The sequence below is a fragment of the Pelmatolapia mariae genome, linkage group LG22 (genome assembly GCF_036321145.2).
Source record: "Pelmatolapia mariae isolate MD_Pm_ZW linkage group LG22, Pm_UMD_F_2, whole genome shotgun sequence".
Classification (NCBI taxonomy): Eukaryota; Metazoa; Chordata; class Actinopteri; order Cichliformes; family Cichlidae; genus Pelmatolapia; species Pelmatolapia mariae.
In genome coordinates, this window is record NC_086245.2 from 33,471,399 (window position 1) to 33,490,952 (window position 19,554).

Consider the following 19,554-nt stretch of genomic DNA (forward strand, 5'->3'; position numbering starts at 1 on the left):
GAAATACTGGCTTGGAGATTATGGGGATCCTCACTGACAATATCACTTTGAAAGTCTGTTGCAAGACTTGCTTGGTGTGCTCTACTTTTATGGGAATTGAATGAAGAGTACACATTTGTGCTATACCTACAATCCTTATCTGGGCATGTCACTGTTTCATGATTTTTCAAATGCTTTCTGAGATGACTGAAAAGGCCTGTTTCAGAAAAGGGTTGCTGAAATGTGCATAAAGGGCATTTAAATAACACAGGCCTCTGACTCTGCTCTGCACAACTGCTAAGTTGTGCTGTATGATATCTTGACAAATGAGTACTTAGTGCATTAAGTGTCTGAAATGTACAAATGCAATCAGTGTAGAGGCATGGAAGAGGGCTGATTCGGGAATAGTGGCTGTGCTGCAGCCTGTAGTGTCTAAATAATTGTATTCTGGAGGTGAAGGAAGCTGCGCACAACTTACACTGCCAGATAATGTTGGAAACAAAACAGAACTCCTTATACTTACAACTTAATTTAACAGTTAAGTTATATTAATAAGTGATAAATAATAACAATAAGTGAATTACTATTAGCTCACAAAAACATGGTCATGGACTACAGCTAACACTGCTTTAAAATAGCAACCTGTTTTCCTCAAAACAATTTGTTTTATATAAGAATCTATAGGTGGAAAATAGCATAAGTAAAGTTGGTTTAGTAGTTAGTTTAACATATTTTTAAGACAACTCGAGAGACAGCGAGAGCAAGAGCAAGAGAGGTGATTGGTAGAAGAATTCACAAACAAAATGAATTACCTGGTATCTTTATCACATCCCCAGTTCTCTTCCTTGACTCTGTCTTAATTCTTGAAGCTGGAACAGAGAGATCCAAAGGCATAAACTGATGAACAATTAAAAAGCATCCAAACGGTGACAAATTATAAATACTTCCATTTATAATTTTTCCCTGTTAATGATCTTTTCATTTAATCCCCAAAGTGTGAATGCATCTCTAGTCAAGATACTAAAGCCATCGAGCAAATATTACAATACTGAAGAAAAGCAGCAGCACTTGAACTTTAACGGCATGGTTAAATCAACAACAACGCCATTTCTACAAACTGAAGCCTTACTGATGAGAGGTTCCCCCAAACATATGTTATTTGAAATTATTTAATGTGCATACACAGTGAATGTCAAAAATGTCAGGCTCCTCATCACTGCTTCTCTCTCCGAACGATTCTGGTTGTTTTGATTGACAGGTTTGTTTTTTAGGACCTTAGTGATCCAAGAGTGCCAATTGGTTGGCAGAAGTTGATTGACAAGTGATTCCACTAATTAGGCAAAGTGAGAGGAGACGATGCGTGCGCCGTGCTCTTTCATTGGCCCTCTAACTCTGGCTTGTGAACAACGTGGCTCGTCAGAGCAGGTGTATTAGAAGGATGAGTTTCCCGATCATTCTACGGCGTAAAGTGACTGATATATATAAAAAACACCTATCGAGACCGTCGCTCAAACGCCTAATACACCTGCACCACTTATTCGCACATATAGTTTAAAATATAGCGTTTCTAACAAGAAAACGGCTTGAAAGCACTCTCACTGCAGACAGGTATCTCCGCTGTGTAACTGCAGGGACAACGGGCTTGTTTGGACCCAACTATTCTGAGTCATGAGAGGGGGTTTCAAAATTTAGAGAGATTAAAACACTTTGTTTCATACTAGGCGACCGGGCACCACCTCTAGAACAAGTAGTATCTAACTTTTTAAACAGCCTGCGACCCTCATTACAACAACTTAATGCTAGCTCTGCAAGCGCAAAGTTTCCTTCGGGGAGAGCAGCAAAGCACATAAAAAACACGGACCTGACATTTCTGCTATTCTTTTCGACACGCACCCAAAATACAACTAAATATTCGTATTTTAACAATAAACTAATATCAACATTGAAAACTTACTGTAAGTCCAGTGATGCTAATTGCTGCCGTTAGGTCCAACTTTCTCCAGTCGTCCGTGTTGCCTCTTTGGTGCTGTTTCCCGCCCATATACCTTTACTTCTTCTGTGTTTCGTATTTTTTTCCAAATAGCGGTAAACGATCAGTGTATAATGCTCATTAGCGCCGCCTTCCGCTTCGGAGGGTGAATCAGAGATTAACTCGGAATAAATTATTCCTGCAGCTGCTCAACACTTACGGAAAAAAATGAAAAAAGATATATAGGATACATTGATAAGACAATGAATATTAAAATAAATACATTTTGTCTTCCACTAATGCATTTATATGGAAGAAATATAGTGTCATCAGAATCCAACTATTTTTAGACATTGAATTTATAACACTGAATTTTTATCCTCCAAATTTCCCTGCAAAAAATATTCACCTGCAAAAATTCGCCTGCAAAAAATTCACCTGCAAAAATTCACCTGCAAAAATTCACCTGCAAAAAATTCACCTGCAAAAATTCACCTGCAAAAATTCAACTGCAAAAATTCACCTGCAAAAGTGATGACCTTAAATGACCCAAGCCAGAGCAATCAGCACTAGATCGAGTCGAGCGGCTCTCAGCCAATTAAATTACGCTGTTTGATCACATGACATGTTAGCCGGCAGTGTCTTCTGAAAAGAGAGCTGTTTAGAGGTGAGTGATTAAGTTTTTCTCCTAAATAGAGATCATTACAGAACGCCTAGTCCTACTTAAAATACCATTCATTTTTCTTTTATTTTATCATCTACTCGAACTGAGGAAAACGTTTGACTAACTCAAAGAAAAGTTCCGCGCCTCCCCTGCCTGTCTGCAGAGGCAGTTTTGAATTCAGGAGCGGCATGATGGCAGCGGCAAACCCTGGCGGTTCTCCGGTAAGTATATTATGTTTTATCTTCAAGTTTGTCTTTTGAAACGTTAATTTTATTTAAATCCGTTGGTCACGTATAAGGTACACAGACGGGGTCTTTGCTCAACTCGTCTGATGCGTGTCTCACTAAGCGCTACATGCTAGCATCCTGCTAACCGAGCTAACCTTTACATGCTGTGCTCTACAAAATAGGATACTCGGTACAAAACCATAATCCGCAGATATTGATAGATAGACGAACACTGCAAATATAATGTGGGAAACGAGAACGGCATTGGGTTAAGGGGTAAAATACACTATGAATAAAGCCATAGAGTGAATGGCTGCCATGGTTGCAGAACGGCCTGATTTAATGACAAGAATGGGGAAGAGTGAGGAGAAGTGAACCAACCAAAGCCACAAAACACGGTCAGGCAAGGCGGGAATAGGGCAGTGATATGTCCGTCAGTATGAAGTTGGTGTGTGCTTTGGTGAACAAAAACTCGAGACCCGTAGCAGGAAGATGGGAGACTCGTGTTTCACTGGAATAGTGGTGAATTAAAACATCATTTGTTGGGGAAATTTAGGTGTAAATGCATCCATACAGGCGAGACAGAGGCAGACCAGGCAGTGAAGAAAACAGTGCAAACATTAGAAATATTAAAACGGAAATATGGGATTAATATAACATACAATTAGGGAAAATTAAAGGAACACAATGTAAATTATACTGTAAAGTCATTAAAACAGCATAACCTGATTAAAAGAAACATGTAATTGGGTAGGATGGTGATGATGATGATGATGATGATGATGATGATAATAATAATAATAATAATATTAAAAAAACATGTACAAGATGGGCATGTATACTTGTACCCAGAATTTAACAACTATAAAGTTGTGGCATGCCAGTACCTTACCCCATCCATTATATCCACACTTTCAGAAAAGGATATGGTCAATATCTTTACAAATACTATCTAAACTTAAACAGATAGCATAAGTTAAACGGGATATTCCCTCTGCGCTCTCCTAGAGTGAATACATCAAATTAAACAAATAAGTAGTCTATGGCATTTAAAAGTGGTTACCTACAATTCTGAAATGATAATACTAATTCTTATTAATGATGATATTGTATTTGAAATCCTGGAGTAACACTGAACCCGACATCATAAAATGATTACCCTTGTAATGTCAGGGAGCTACAACCAAGGAGGGAAAATATTACTATCTCACCCCTTGTATCCAATTACATAACAGCACTGCTTAGTAAAGGTGTTGAATTAGCTGGGTCGCTCAGTTTGGGGAAAATTGTGGGGAGCCTGCAAGGGCCTCAACTTCTCCATTCCCACAATGTGCAACAAATGGGCACAGCTGATCTTCAAGAGTGGAACATCGGCCAATTACTTCCAACTTTAACGTGTTTTTGCAAAAGTATTCTTAAAATTGTCTCTTTACACAGATCATAATGATACAAGATGGCACTTGTGTAATTTCCTATAAATTCAATAAATCTAAATAATTGTTATCAACCCGGTAAATCCTGAAAAATGTTTTAACAGCTGTGTTAAATTAAACTTCATACTGACACATGCTGGAAAGTGCATTCATGAGACAATTCATGTTTTATGCCTTCTAGAGCAGTAGCAATCAAAGACTTTAAGGATTCTTTTAAATTTTTTAAAAACACTCTGATTAAGGCATAAGTTGTTCTTTATCATCAGATCTAAGTTTGTTTAAAGCTTCGAATGTTTTGGGGTACTCTTCTTTGTTTTCAGGGTTCGTGGCAACCACGGATGGGAAAATGTGGAGGTTGCACGGCTGATGTTTACTGTTCGTGGCACAGGAAGAGGCAGTTTCATTTCAGGAATGAGTGTGCACAATCAAAGGTTTGTTCTCATAAAATACTGTCAACCTCAAATGTTTCTGACATAAGATGGAAGGTGTTGCAGCTTTATTTCCATTATTTAAAAATACATAAACATTTAAAGGGTATAGTTTTATGAAAAAAGTTTTATAGTAATATGTCTTTAGAGAACAGTGCCCTATCCAGCAGGATATATTGTCTGATATGTGTCAGGTGTTTTTTGTTTTGTTTTTTGTTGTTGTTGTTGTTTCTTTCAATTTCCATTATTTACCCCTCAAGGAAGAAAATATTGGACAGGTCCTACAAACCCCAAAGAGCCTTCAGGACTCTGCCCTATTTTTAGTTATTCACACACCTTTTCCAGTCTGTTACTTCCTTCCCTGAATGTTCATTCTGTGTTAATGGTCTGGTTGTCATCTCATGTATTGCCACTGATCATCACAACCCTTTTGACACCTTTTAAGTGATATGCCTGGGTCCTTCCTACATGCCCTGATAATGTATTATTACTGTTGTCATGCACACATTTCATGTAGGGTTAGAAACAAGCAGGGAATTTATCATACACACCAAAAGAAAGGCCATACCTAATTTAAATATTTTTTATATATTATTTCAGAATAGAGCGACTGTGGAGAGACCTCTGGGTGGCCGTTACATGCATTTACTACGATGTTCTTCACAACCCTGAGGAAGAAGGCCTTCTTGACATTTCAAATGCTGCACACCTCTTTTGCTGCCATTACATCTTTCTTCCTCGACTAGAGGATAATTTTAATACATTTTGCAGTGGATGGGACAACCATCCACTGCGAACAGAAAACACCATGAGTCCCCCAACCAGCTGTGGGAGTTGGGTCACAGATATTACCCTGTTCCTGTTCCAGAAAACACACAGGTAAAGGTGCACATTTTTAGTACTCATTGATTCTCTTACAGAGAATGTGATGATTTTATGGATAATTAAAGTCAGCCATAAATCCACAAACACAACAAGCTGAAAGTCAGTGATGCTGCTCGGTTTGCAGTCCTGAATATCACGGCACAAGCAGGATTCACTGCACTGTTAATGTTAGCTATGTTATATTGCTGCCTCTGTTTGGTGGTGTCGAGCCAAACGGACTTTAACGTGTGTTTGAACGAGCTGACGGTTCACTCGTTAAGCTGAAAGAAAGATGCTTTAATCACAGGAGTCACACTGGACCATCTGGAACTCTTCTTGTTTAGCACTCGTAATAACACAAACACTAAATCCTCCTTCTCTTGTGCTGTTTTGTAGCAGTGTATACACCTGAGACTGTCACCTGTCTGTCTGTCCTGCACTCTCTCTCTGTTTCTTTCTCTCTGATTGTGGAATAAAAGTATGAACATGTATTTATAAGTTACACTTGTGTTTGAATCCTGCAGCTTATCACACATTTGATTTCCATGTGTGACGACTGCAAGTGTCCAGAGTGAGGACAGACTGAGGGACCCACTGCTGCACATCATCTGTGAGGCTTTGCACCCCTGATGATCCACCAGGACAAACTCAGCAGTGTGTGAGGAAGAGGAGGAGGAAGAGCCAGCAGCAGCTGACAGATGGAGAGTAAAGACAGACTGTTCCCTGTTTGTGAAGGACTGGTAGAAAAGTTTAAAAGAACTAATTGTCTGTCCTGAATCAGTCTTATTAGGTAATGTTCAAATAATGTTATCATTCCAGTGTTTTCAGTGTGGGAGAAAGTACTCAGGGCCTTCAAGTTACACACTATGAAAGGCAGCAACAAGTTTAATATTCAGAAACCTAAAGTATGTATCAGCAGCAGAATGGAGCTAAAAATAAATGTTTGTTTCAGTTCTATGAAGCTTTGAGTATTTTGGATTAGTAGCACTGCTGTGTTTGTTGCATCATATTGCTGTAATTGTTTATATGCTTTATATACTCAGAGGTAAGTTGATCTATAGTGTTACATCATATTCTATAAGGATGTTATGTGTTTGTATACTTTCTGCCCAGTTTGACCCATTTAGCAGAAGTCAGTCTGTTTAAGGCTCTGATATCTATTCTGTATGACTTAAAGCAGTTATGACATGGTCTGATTTTCTCACCCAATAAAGGAATATTTAATATATCAGTCTACTCTTCATTTTATCAGAAACAGTTATCACAGCTCGTACATTTTCTTTTTACACATATATGTGAGCATTGAGCCAAATTTAGTAATGCCAACATATCAAACGAACAACATTTGTCTCTTATATATAATACATATACACTGTCAAACATATTTGTCTTTGAGTGAAGATTTAAGGTGATAGGAAATATAAATAACTGCAACTTGAATCTGTACTGAAGCTCAGTATTAGACACAGAGTTCACTCACATGAATTTCACTCACATGTGCTGTACCAGTGTACCTGCACATGTGATGTGACAATAGAAGTGATTTGATTTGAGAGTTCAAACTCACTGCTGTAATAACTTATGATTAATATAATAACTATAATTTTGGCCATATCATATTTACACTGACTTTAGTCTCATGAACAACATTGGCTAATTGTTATTTACTAGCTAATCCTAAATGACTGTTCAGTACAGATATGAAGGCCAACAATCATGTTTTACAGTCCTGTGGTCTCAGCCTCAGATACTTATTAAATCACACAAAGCTCGTGTAGAAACAAACACACGAACAAAATATGTTCTCCTTCATTTCTGTCAAACAAAGCTGTATGAAACGTTTCCAGCGGTTGGTGTTATGGTTGCTAGGCAACCTGGGCAGCGCGACGGAGGCTAGACCGTCCCATTTCACGAGCCTCGCACTTCCGGCCTTAGCGGTCTTTGAGTACGCGGCCCTTGAGGATCGTTGAGGCTGCGTACTTTAAGGCTGCAGACCCTGAATTGGGATACAGCCCCTGAATTGGGATACAGCCTTAATCCCTCACCTCTAAACAGCTATCTTCTAGGAGACACACTGCTGGCTAACGATGTCATGTGATCAAACAGCGTAATTTAATTGGCTGAGAGCCGCTCGACTCGATCTAGTGCTGATTGCTCTGGCTTGGGTCATTTAAGGTCATCACTTTTGCAGGTGAATTTTTGCAGTTGAATTTTTGCAGGTGAATTTTTGCAGGTGAATTTTTTGCAGGTGAATTTTTGCAGCTGAATTTTTTGCAGGTGAATTTTTGCAGGTGAATTTTTGCAGGTGAATTTTTTGCAGGTGAATTTTTGCAGGTGAATATTTTTTGCAGGGAAATTTGGAGGATAAAAATTCAGTGTTATAAATTCAATGTCTAAAAATAGTTGGATTCTGACTATATTTCTTCCATACATTTAAGACAATTTGATTTTACTTATTTGGTGAAACACTTTGAGATTTTATTGTATTTTAGCATGTGCTAAAATACAATAAAAGCAGTTTATTATTAAATCCTACCTACTTGAAACAACAAAAATAACAGGACTTTACCATTCTTATATGTCCTAACTTAACTGTGTTACGTTGTGCTTAAGTTATGATTTTAAGTGATGCTTACTTAATATAGAAATAGTTCAATTCAATCAAAAATTATTAGTTTCATTTACTCAAAAAGGAAGAACATATTACACGAACTTGACATATTTAAGTTAACAGAACTTTTTAAAGACTTTGAGTATACACTACTTAATCTATTTAATTACTTTGAACATTCGGGTTTACAGTGCACAGAGGAACTTGGACAGTTCTTGTCAATTAATACACCCTCCACAGATAACCCATCATTACTCTGGGAGACACTAAAGGCCTACTCAAGAGGTCTCATTATTTCATATACTAAAGGTAAAAAGCGTAGACAAGCAGAGCAGAGGAAGGTTTTGGAATCCAAGCTAAAACACACAGAAGGAGATTATCTTAAAAAACCTTCTAAGGGTAAACTCCAAGAAATTTATGCTCTACGTTCGGCATTAGACTGTCTACTGACAAAAGATGCAGAGACTAAAATTAGATTTGCTAGGCAAAGGCTATATGAACATGGTGACAAACCTGGGAAATACTTAGCATACCTGACTAAGAAGAAGTCAGACTCTCAGAACATCACTTCAATCAAAGATGTAAATGGAAAACAGTTTTTTGACAACACCAGTATTAATGATATATTTAGAAATTTCTATGAAGACCTTTATAAATCGCAAATTCAGACAAATACAGCAGACCTATTGGATGTATGTTTTGCCCCTCTTAACCTTCCCAAGTTGTCTGAAGACCAGAACCTCAAACTGGACTGTCCCATATCAAAACAGGAGGTATTAAATGCCATTAAAGAGCTGACGATTGGCAAAGTAGCGGGACCAGACGGTCTATGTGCCGAGTTTTATAAAGAATTCCGAGAAATTTTAGCTGGCCCGCTGTTGAACATGTACAATGACTCCTTTAAAGAGAGTCTCTTGCCCAATTCTCTAAGGGAAGCCAATATATCCCTTATACTTAAAAAGGGTAAGCTACCTGAAGATTGTGCCTCTTACAGGCCAATCTCTTTGTTGAATGTAGATCTGAAAATCCTCTCCAAGATTTTAGCAAAATGTCTGGAACTTTTACTCCCCCTGCTTATTAACGAGGACCAAACGGGTTTCATTAAAGGGCGCAACTCATATAATAACATGCGTAGGTTGTTGAATATGATCCAGTTCTTCCAACAAAAATCTCTGCCTGGTGTGGTGATTTCCCTTGATGCCAAGAAGGCATTTGACCGTGTCGAATGGTCTTACCTGTTTTTTACACTACACCAATTCGGTTTCAGTGGAAACTTTATAAACTGGATTAAGTTACTTTATAATAGTGATGGGATTTCCGGCTCTTTTTAGAGAACCGGCTCTTTCGGCTCGGCTCACTAAAAAGATCCGGCTCTTTCGGCTCTGAACCGGCTCTTCAGGTTGTTTTATTGCTTTAATTAATTTATTATTAACAATAATATAAAATTATGCACACAATGAACTACTAATGTAAAAAATGTCTTTTTTATTTATAAATGTTTATCATATAAATATTCTTGTATTTATTCACAGCACACAAAATGTAAAAAAAAAAAAAATACATTATAAAGTACAAAAGCCAACTATTTACAATTCAACTTTTTACCTTTTAAGTTTTCAGCTTTTTTCCTTTTAAACCAATTCAAAACAAAAGAACACAAAACACTACAAACCACAACACAATAAAATATCGATTAAAATATGCAAAACAAAAAGAAAAAATGAACAACCAGATCTTTAATTAAGGGAAAGGTTGGCATTCAGGAATATCAAGTGCCTTAGCTTTGAGGATCTGATCCGGTTTCTTCTGTCATTCATTATCTGTCCTGTTTTGGAGAAGATTCTCTCTGAGGGGACTGATGTTGCTACAATGCAAAGTCTCTGTGTCATCACCTGGGTAAGACGTGGATAAGTATAAGCCTTTGTCTCCCACCAGCTCAGTGGATCTGCACTTCTCTGGCAAAGGGGCTCATCAATGTAGGATCTCACTTCCAGTATTGCATCTGCTGAGGGATTCCTTCTGGTAGTGTCTCTACTTGCTCGTTCTTCAAAGAACCTCCAAACAGCAGATGCTTGTTGCTCCTTTTGTTCATCTTCTTCTGCCTCTTCTCCCTCTTGGTCCCCTGGTAGTGGAGTTGGTTTGCTGGATCTTGCTGCTGCAGTTATTCTCTGAAGAGCTTCATCCACCGCTCTGTTGTCATTAAAGACCAGCTTCTTGAATCTTGGATCAAGAATGGTGGAACAGCATGGTGGAACAGCATTATATTCCATTCTGTGGAATTTTCTGTCCATGGATGCACAGAGAGCATCCACCAACTCTTTCACTTTTCCTGTAGTTACTCTGGTTTGGTGTTCAGCTGTCACTCTCTGCAGACCCTTGCACAGGATTAACATTTTGGAGGCTGTGACATGGCTGAAAAAGAGTACATAACAAGTTTCAAAATTATGCTTTTTTAAAATTCAGCAGTATATTATTATTTATGATCATGTCTAATCTACTTTTCATACCAGCAATGCAACTAACTACTACTACTACTACTACTACTACTAATAATAATAATAATAATAATAATAATGCAATAACATTTGCACACTCACCTGTCTGCACTGATCTCCACGGTGACCTGCTCAAATGGCTCCAAAACAGTGCATGCCTCCTGTAGTACCTCCCATTCCTCGTGGCTCAGAGGGTCGACCGGTGCATTGATAACTGCCAGAGTAGAGATGACTGCATCCTTGGACTCCAGAATCCGTTTTAGCATATGAAAGGTTGAGTTCCATCTTGTGATACATTCTTGTTTGAGCTTTAGCTCAGGCATGCCCATCTGTTGTTGGGTAGATTTGAGCTTGTGTGTGACTGTTGTGCTCCTGTGGAAAAATTCCACGATTGCCTTCACTTTGTCCACAGCTGGCTTCATCACCTTCAAAGCATCTCTCACAACAAGGTTAATTGTGTGCGCAAGACATGGGTGGTGGGTCCATTTCAGGATTTTAATTGCTTTTGTTATGTTAGCTGCATTGTCAGTAACACAGCAAACCACTTTGTTTTCCACATCCCACTCTTTTGCCACTTTGAGGAGCTCTTCTGCTAAGTTCTCAGAAGTGTGTCTGTCGCTGAACTCAAAACAATCCAGAAGACAGGATACCATTTTATAATTTTCAATAAAGTGACATGTAACTGACAAGAAGGATGTGGTGGTTTGGGATGTCCAGCTGTCAGTTGTTAGACACACTGCTGTGGCATTTTTAACCCTCTCTTGCAGTGATGCACGTTCTCTTTCATATATGCCTGGGATTATTTTTTGGGAGAGAGCCTTCCTGCTTGGAATTACATACATGGGATTCAGTGCATGTATAAAAGTCCTGAATCCCTTATCATCCACAACAGAAAATGGTTGGAAATCAAGTGCTATCATTTTTGCCAGTTCTTCATCAATTGTGTTCTGTCTTGCTGCGGTCACAGACTTCTGCAAAAACTGTCTCATTGAGTTCTGGCTTGGTTTAGGTGGTATACTGCATGACGCTTCAGATACTGCAGCAGAAGAAGGAGCAGCAACAGTTGCAGTAGACACACTAGCACCTTCATTTATATCACCCTCAACTGACTGTGTTTTTTTTCCCCATTGCACTGATGGGTGGACAGTTCTCAGGTGCCTATGCATATTGTTTGTGGAGCCGGCTCTATATGAAATTCTTTTCTTGCAGACTCTACACTCTGCCTTTGTACTGTCAATAAAATTGAAGTGGTTCCAGATTTTGCTTGTTTTCTTGGTTGCTTCACTCATTTTCTTTACTGTACCTTTCTAAATTGACGACGTTGTCTCTTGTTGTTGCTCTCTTTCTCTCTCTCCCTCCTACTCTGTTCGTGTGCTACTGCTGCTGCAAGTGTAACTACCGCCCCTCCCCCCTCTGCCCAGCACTGAGAAGAGGCGGGAGGGGCACAAACGCATAGCTGTGTTTGCTCCCCTCCCCCCTCTGCTCAGCGCAAACACGAGGCTCACGTGTAGCGTGAAGCGAAAAAAAGTTAGCGAGAGGGCAAGAGAAAGAAAACAACCCCCCACGGCTCCCAATAAGGAGCCGGCTCCCGTCGTTCACTTCAAAGATCCGGCTCTAAGAGCCATTTCGTTCGCGAACGACCCATCACTACTTTATAACAATCCCTGCTCTGCAGTTCTCCCAAACGGGGTGCGGTCCTCCAACTTCCGGATACTGAAGGGAACCAGACAAGGCTGTCCCCTTTCCCCTTTGCTCTTTGCCTTAGCCATAGAGCCACTGGCAGAGGCAATACGAGCTCAGGCGGACATACATGGTCTATCCGTAGGGCAAAGACCTCATAAGATTACCCTGTACGCTGATGATGTACTTGTTGTGTTGACTCGGCCGGAAACATCAATCCCCTCTCTGGTTGAAGCTATTAATAAGTTTAGTGTAATCTCAGGCTATAAATTAATTTCAATAAATCAGAAGCGATGCCATTGGGCAGTCTGAAACAAAAACCACAGGCCCCTTCTCCATTTCCCTTCACTTGGTCCCCACAGGGCTTTATGTATCTGGGAATTAGGGTCACACCCGCCTTCGACCAGATGTATAAAAGTAACTTTACCCCCCTATTTGAGCAGGTCAAATTAGATTTGGAGAGATGGAAGTCCTTACCTCTATCCTGGCTTGGTCGTATCGCTCTTCTGAAAATGAACATTCTACCCAGGCTACTTTATCCAATACAGATGGTTCCGACCCTCGTCCCACACAATCCAAAGTCTAAATGGCTGGTTTAGCTCCTTTGTTTGGGCAGGGAGGAAATCTCGTCTTAAAATATCCACGTTATATCTTCCATCCTCAAAGGGGGGCCTTGATTTCCCAGATATAAGGAAGTATCAGCTGAACACCCATATGCATATAGATGCCAATTGGGTACAACAGCCTTCTCCTGTCTGGTTGGATATTGAGAGCTCTATGTCCAGCTTCCCTCTGAAAAATTTGCTTTTTGTGGGAAAACTTAAGACCTTAAGGATGTTCTGTAGCAACCCACTCACATTATCTATAGTTAGAGCTTGGCAAATGGTTCAAAAACTATAAGGAAGGTCTCACTTAACATCTCTTTTCACTCCCTTATCCGATTATCCTCTCTTTTTGCCTTGGACCACTGACCCTGGCTTTCGGAACTGGGCTGTGTATGGTATTTCTACCTTTTCTGACTTAATGGACGGGTCTAACCTTATGTCCTTTGACCAGCTAATCGATAAATACAACATTCATAGGTGTGACTTCTTTAGATATTTACAAGTGAGGGACCATATCCAAAGGGCTACAACAATACTTAATACTCAAACCGTCTCTAACTGTGAAAAGCAGATATTTCAGCCAAATCTCCTAACTTATATAAAAATTTGTTATGGCCTGTTAACAGAATTTGGGGTCACGGACACAACTTATTTGAAGAGGACTTGGGAAAAGGAATTACATATAGAGATTAGTGACGAGGTATGGGACGAAGTCTGGGAGAATGCTAAATCTCTGAGCGTCTGTAATAAAGTAAAGGCAATCCAAATTAAAATTCTACACAGAGCTCACATATCACCTTCTCAACGCCATAAATACAATTCAGACCTTTCTCCGCTATGACCCTAAATGTAAAATAGAGGTGGGCAACCTCACACACTGTCTATGGTCCTGCCAGAAAATACAACAATTTTGGTTTGTCATAAAGTGTGAACTGGATAAGATCTTCACCACGGACACTGAATGCAACCCACTGTGCATGCTACTTGGAGTGGCAAACAACAAAATCAGGGAGAAGTCTGGAAAGCAGCTCTACGCACTGTTAACATTCTGTGCAAGGAAATGTGTCCTTTTGAACTGGATCACGGACACAGCCCCATCTAAGACTCAGTGGCACCGGACGGTATTGGAATATGTGTCACTAGATTTCTTAACATGCAAGTTACATAGTAGGGATAAAAAGTTTCATAAAATATGGGACCCATTTATGGCGTATGCCGGTTTGGATATTTCTGCTATTTTCTCACGGGCCCTGGTATAATGCAAGCATGTCACTGCTATTTTACACATGTGTATTGTTAATTGTATCTCATAATCAAAGTGTCTGGATTTTCCATTTATTTATTTGAATTCTTGAGCCAGGTTGTTTGTTTTGTTTTGTCTATTTTGTTTTGTCCTGTTATGTTGGTTTTGTTTTGTTTAATGATGGTGTCAGTGTAAAAAAAAAATTACAGGTAATTAATAAACTCTAAGCAATTAAAAAAATAATAATAATAATAATAATATGGTACAAATTAGTAACTCATTATATTATCTACTTAAAAAGGAATACTTGAATAATATTGTCCCTGAAAATGTCATTGACAGGTTCGCAAAACTCAAGACTCGAAGATACAGTCTCATGTTACCACAATAAAGAGGTGTTGTCAGTGGACCTGTCAGTGCAGGTCTATGATGATTTTCAGTGCTACTATCATTTAGTTTTGATTCTGGTTCTGTTTTGGTTAAGTCCTAAAGTAGTCCTGATTTTGAACTGCTGTAGTTCTGTTTTAATTCTGGATCAGTTCTTGGGATTTAGTCCAAGTGTCTTAATACAGCCCTGATTTTGTTCTGCCTTGCTTAGTTTAAGGTGTCCTGCGTATGTGATATATATATTTTTTCTTATATGAAGTTATTCTTTTTTGAACGAAACTCAAAAAACAGACTAATAAACTAAACTTCACAGCATGTTTTTCAGTCATTTCTCACCACCACCCCAATCCCAAAAAGGAAAAGGGAAAGACCATCTCTGAATCGAGGAGGGGGCCTAAGGGTACATCTTTCGCCATCTTACAATTCTGTGATTGCAGCCATTCCCCAACTATCTGTGAGTGGTACTCACGGTCATTGATCAGTGGACTTTGATCAGTGGTTGTTGATCAATGGTCATGAGAATTTGCATAATTATGATGAAGGAACTGACTTCCCAGCCCATTGTTCATTCAGTGGGCTGGTTTCAGTCATTATGCAAATGTACTTTTTATAAGATTGGGAAAACCTGCAGTCAACTGAGACTGAAGAAGTCACTTGGATGAGTGACGAAACGTTTCTGCCACTGAAAACACTACGTCCAGATGAACCAAATCAACTTTTGGAGAACTGTGAAGAAACTCCAGAGTGGAAGCCAGATCAGATGGATAATGGATATTAAAATTGTAGTAGCTCCCGAACATGAGGCACAATGCAGAAATGAAGGAGGATATCTTTGTCCTGATGAGGTTCCAATCAAGACTCAGCATGTATCTCTTGAGGAATAGCAGGACTGTCCTGTGAACAAATTATTTAACAGGTTATATAAATAAGCGCTGCTGTCGCATGACATTTTTTAAACAGTGCAATTTTAAACAAAAAAGAGAGCTATGAAACAGACTTACCGAGGACAATAATAGTGGCTGCACTCTTGCACACATCTGCCAGACATGTATGTGTTCTCCTTGACTCCTTCTCTTAAAGTAGCTCAGCAGAAGCAGGATCATGTCTTTCACGTCATCTGAGCAGCCACTTTGAAGTTCTGGTAGGACTTCCATGAAGGCGACATCTAGGAAGGTTCGCTCTGAGTCACTCATATTCACACTGACGAAGAAATGCCACCTGCAAACAAAATAGAAAAAAAAAATATACAGTTCATACACTTAACAGAGCAGGGATATATCTTTTAATTTTTTCAAGTGTCTGGCACATCTTTTAAAATAACTGTGTTTACATTCAAACCTAAGCGTCCATAACCTCATCAATGGACCAAATTTCAACAACAGTGCTGAATAATGGTGCAAACAGTGGTGGTTTGGGTTTTAGCTGAATTTCAGGAAACAACATCTTTCTAATCTCCGAATATTCTGGGATCAAAATGTCAGCAAATGTGGGACAAGGAAATGCACTGAGCACAAATATGATCCGCAATGTCTTTCAACTGGAGAGCTAACTGCCATACTTCATCCTCATGGTTTTGCACTTTGTCACCAATCAAAACTGGCAGCAATCGCAAAAGATTTCAGTTTTGAACCGCTTGCCCTGATAATTTGGCTCCGTCAGGTTTGACGGAGGCAGGAATTAGCAGCTCTCCTTGCAGTTTAAGGTAAAAGAGACTCATGTTTCTAAAACTGACTATCATTCTCTGGCACATCACTGGCTGAACTAGCAGATGACATGGCTTTATATGTGTTTTCTGAATAATCTGTACTGCCATTTGGGGGCTGAGGGCGAGATTTCTTGTACATGTCATCAATACCATCTGGGGAACATGCTTTATGCTTCCTACACATGTGAGAAGTAAATGATGAGTTTTTTTGTAAACACATGCTTACAACCACTTACTGGACATGACACAGACCTGCCCTCTGCAATATGATCATTTAAGTGAGGCAATAACTCTTTCACTGTTTGAAAATGGCGGGCACATAATGAAATTTTGCATTTCGAATCTGCAACAAGATTTTTAGGAGCAGCTTTAAGTGCAGATGCATTGTGCACAAGGTAAAAATGCCTCTTGAAAGCACAGTAAGTGGTGAATGATTGAATACAATTGGTGCCAACGCATTTGAAAAGACAACAAGGCTCATTCCTACGCACTCGCAGTGTCGTACATAGCCTCTTAATGTGACCAATATCTTTTTACAAAAGACGCAGGTGATCATTTTCAGTATTTCAAAAGTGTGCCTGTGCTTTTCAGCTGAACTAGCATGCTAGCGCTAAGTTATCAATCATTGGTCTAAATATCAACTGGTGCTAGTGATGTTTTGGTCTCGAAAAAAAGTCCCCAAGATATTAAACTTACCGTGCAAACTTTCAGATGAACAACCACAGATCATCAAAAAACCACTTAAAATCGTATATTTGTGATTTGTCCTAAAAAAAGTAGTTCGTAAAAATTCAACGTTTTCTGCTCCCGTGTTCTCTCTCCACTCTGCAGTTGGTGCGTGCCGCCGGCTCGCTCACGCTCCTCCCGCCCTCACATCAATATCCAATCAGAGACGAGCTTCAGATGCACATTCAAAATTAGGCGCACTCAGAGAGTAGCCTACACTAGCCTGCAACTCTGTGGAGAGGAGGCACCATAGATATCCTATGGGAGTCACTGTTAGGTTGTTTAACCTGTGATAATGATACAATGCTAACCTAACTCAAAACCAGTAGTCTAAACTATGACATTACAATTAAAAGAGACATAAAGAATACTAGCATTATTACTGAAGAGAAATGTTACTTAGGCCGTAATTAATAATAATTTCTAATAGGCCACTGTACAATAGGCTGCAAACAACCTGAATGATTAAAAAAACACACGTCATTATAATTGTACATTTTATATAAATAAATAGAGAGGTAACCTCTCAGGTTCACAATGACATTTTTCTGTGAAAACATTGTTATTAGCCCTATACCTGAATTTGCATCATTTCATTAATCATGTTAAAAGAAGGCCTGACAACTGACTAAAACTATAATTTTTACAATGTTTACATGTCAAACTACTACAATTCTTTTGTTATGAGTATTACAGTATTTCTCTGTTTTTGTTCCTAATATTTGTAGTTTTAACAAATACATTTGATTATAATCACAAACTGATGTTGTAAATATAACAAAAACATTCTGTTTAATAGTTTGCAATAATTCACTGTGATTGAAACAAAAAAAATGTATTTTTGGGTTTACTATACTTTTCTGTAGGAATTTTACATCATTTTTATGTAAATTTCACAGACATTTTTTACAGTGTAGCTAGTATGTGTCACAAATTAATTTAATACATTTTTCAAAGACAATTTAAAAAAAAATGTATATATACTTTTATATATATACTCTGAAATATATTTCAGAGTTTAAATAGGTGTAAGCTAGCTAAACGTGAGAATACTTTGTATATGCTATCAATTGTATGGGATTCTAGCTAATTCTAAAATTTTCAACTCATACTAAATCTTTAACATGAGACAGGATTACTAAATTATCTCGTAACGCTAAATTTACTTTATAAAAATTCTATAAAAAATACATACATGATAGAAAAATTATTAAAGTGATGCAACACTCTTCACAGTAAGCTGAAGGAATGTGTCGCTCTCTGTCTCTCTGATATTCAGAAGCACCGTTATAATCACGTACGAGTACACCATATAACTAACAGTTCTCTGTGAGAGTGTCACACACATATCTGTTCCCAGGATAAACTTGGAAAAGGTGTATAAATGAAACTCTAGTGTGCCCGGGAGTGATCGTCCATCACAGGGTGATTTCCAGTGTTATGTTTGTGATTGATGTGTGGCTCCTCCCATATTGATGAGTGTAGGTGTGTATTTTCTATCTCTTCCCTCCAAGCTGGGTGTGTGGGTGTATCCGTGATTGGTTGGTTCAAATAGACTTCTGAGGTTGAGATTGGATAACTGACTGGACAGCAGACTTTTAACCTCCAGCTGACAGCCACTTTGTCTGTGTCCTTGCCTCCTCTACCACCAACAAAGCACCAGCTGGTTGTTTTTGAGCTTTTGTGTGAAAAACCTGAGCTGTATTTTTTGTTTTTTTTTTCTCATGTGAGCTATCACCCCTCCGGGAATCACTACCTTATCGTGGTGGAGGGGTTTGTGTGTCCCAGGCATCCCAGGAGCTATGTTGTCTGGGGGTTTTTGCCCCCTGGTAGGGTCTCTCATGGCAAATTGGTCCTGGGTGAGGGACCAGACAAAGAGCGATTCAGAAGACCCCTATGACAAGACCATCGAGGGGACAGTTCACCCTTCCCGGGATAGGGTTACCGGGGCCCCGTACTGGAGCCAGGTCTGGGGAGGGTGCCTGAGGGCGAGCGTCTGGTGGCCATGGGGCCCGGCTGGGCACGGCCCGAAAAAGGGACATGGGCCCATCTTCCTGCAGGTCCACCACCCGCAGGAGGCACCATAGGGGTTGGGTACAATGTGAGCTGGGCGGCGGCCAGAAGCGGAGGTCCTGGCGGACCGATCCCCGGCTACCAAGACTGGCAATTGGGACATGGAATGTCACCTCTCTGGTGGGGAAGGAGCCTGAGTTAGTGCGCTAAGTTGGGAGGTAGCGGCTAGATATAGTTGGGATCACCTCAATGCATGGCTTGGGCTCTGGAACCAGCCTCTTGGAGAGGGGCTGGACTCTGTCTCTGTCCGTGGTTGCCTCTGGTGAGAGGCGGGGTGGGTATCTTGGTATCCCCATCGGCTTGCTGCTGGTATGTTGGTGTTTCTCCCAGTGGACGAGAGGGTTTGCTCTCTTCGCCTTTGGGTCAGGGAACGGGTCCTGACCGTCGTCTGCGTTTATGCACCGAGTGGCGGTTCAGAGTAACCAGCCTTCTTGGAGTCCCTGGGTGGGGTACTGGAGGGTGCTC

At 39.7% G+C, this 19,554-nt stretch overlaps 1 long non-coding RNA gene across 1 annotated transcript; it reads left to right on the plus strand.

The window, feature by feature from the left end:
- Window positions 1-2,421: 2,421 nt before the first annotated feature.
- On the plus strand, window positions 2,422-6,201 carry LOC135932467 (uncharacterized). Its single transcript, XR_010573540.1, has 4 exons — window positions 2,422-2,833; window positions 4,593-4,703; window positions 5,301-5,579; window positions 6,089-6,201. It is a non-coding gene; the product is annotated as an uncharacterized LOC135932467 (long non-coding RNA).
- Window positions 6,202-19,554: the final 13,353 nt, after the last annotated feature.